General features: G+C 37.8%; 1 pseudogene; it reads right to left on the reverse strand.

Moving 5' to 3' along the window:
* Nucleotides 1-773: 773 nt before the first annotated feature.
* On the reverse strand, nucleotides 774-1,579 carry LOC148014526 (putative galactinol--sucrose galactosyltransferase 2 pseudogene; annotated as a pseudogene).
* Nucleotides 1,580-1,782: the final 203 nt, after the last annotated feature.

Here is a 1,782-nt window from a genome sequence, read left to right on the forward strand (position 1 = left end):
TGGTATGTTCCCATGATCCCCGCTCATTACAAGATGTTTGATTTATTAGATTTTTGTACTAAATTCTTTGTTTATGATTGAGATTTTATTTGCTAGATTTGTCACGTGTTTGTGGGTGACTCCATAGCAAGTGATTCCACAAAATACATATTTAAATTAATGGACATTTATGATTTTAGAGTGTACTTGTATTAAACTAAAGTTAGGACAAAGTTCCAATCTATTTATTTATATTGCAGATGAAGACTGCTACGTATTCACTATTGTTTGTTTATTTTATTTATAAACAATTGTAAATGCTTCAGTTGATATGTAGAGCAGGCAGCGATGGCTTTGGGTAGCACTAGGCGTTATCCTAAGTCCAAGCATAGACTTCATTATTAAAATTATTACTCTATTTGTAAGTTATAGCTTTAAACTTCTTTAGTAATAATTAGATCATTGTCCTTAGTACTATTAATTTATTTGATTCTTTAATATAGATTATTTTTAAATATGAGATTTAAGATATGCTTTTATTAAAATAAGGTTTCTTTATAGAATACTTGTTATTTTCTTAATGTGGTTAAGTTTAGAAGGCTTTTCTAGCTTTCTTTATTAAAGCAACATGATCGCATGCAAAATAGGATAACAGGGTAGGAGGGTCTTCGTGCGCTTGCAGATCATGACCTGGTGACTGATAGGGTTCTGAATACGCCGGATCTGGATCTTTCCGCGAAGTGTTGCCACAGAGAGACAGAGATGTCCACCTTATGCGTCACTGTGCATAAGGATTATGCGCTGCAACTCTTGCAGAGCTTGCAGGGCTTGTTGTTCCTAATTTTCAATAGACTTTTCCCATCACAAGCTGGATCATTGAACAAACAATCACGAGAAGGCTGCTCAGGCAATTCAGCCCTTAAAATCAACCCATCTGGAAGCACCAACTTTTTCAAGAGATCAAAGTCATGATTCCCTGGCTTATCATTGACATATATTGCACATCCACGGACGGCTCGAGCAGCAGCATGATACTTTGCACAGCTGGATGCAGTCTATGAAACATATCCCAATCAGGCTGCATGAATTCTCCAAGGAACAAGCTATTGTAAGCAACAAAAGCTATGTGTATAGTATGAGATGCTGGATCTCTAGGATAAAAGTCATCTGACGCCCTGACTATGGCAGTCTGCTTAGAGCTGTAGATACCATCTGTATTGTGACTCATGCAAGAGATGCACCCATTGTTAGGGAAATTATGAACAATAGATGCTTTTAAGGCTTGATGGTACTTTCTTGTCAAGGACACACGTCCTCCGAACCCTGATCCAAGGGTCTCCAATATGTTCTGCACATCTACTTTGACTCCATCAACTCCCGCTGCAGCAAGGTAGCTGTGGAGCTCATCATAGAACTGAAACACCTTGTTCGGATGAACAAGGCCCAGCCCATGTTCTGCAATTATGTCAAATGCATAATCCAACTCATTGGTAGTAATTCCTGGAGACTGGATAGGATATCTTAGTACCGATTCATAGTGCTCCATGCCTGGTATTCCAGGTTTCACTCCTCCCCAATGACTTGCAAAGATCGATCCCATGGTTGGAACAATCTTCTTAGTAGACTAAAACTATAATATATAATTCAAGATGGCAAACCATGGCTTTTGCCATGGGGTAGGGTGGGCCCAATCGTGCGTTTTTCTCTTGTCTTTCACAATCTATTGAGTTATTCAAATCCTCTTATGTATTATAATGTTGTTTGTATTTAATAGTTGACATGTTTGATTTATTAGATTTTTCC

The sequence above is a fragment of the Lygodium microphyllum genome, chromosome 25 (genome assembly GCF_053477565.2).
Source record: "Lygodium microphyllum isolate KBCC chromosome 25, Lygodium_microphyllum_v1.1.10, whole genome shotgun sequence".
Classification (NCBI taxonomy): Eukaryota; Viridiplantae; Streptophyta; class Polypodiopsida; order Schizaeales; family Lygodiaceae; genus Lygodium; species Lygodium microphyllum.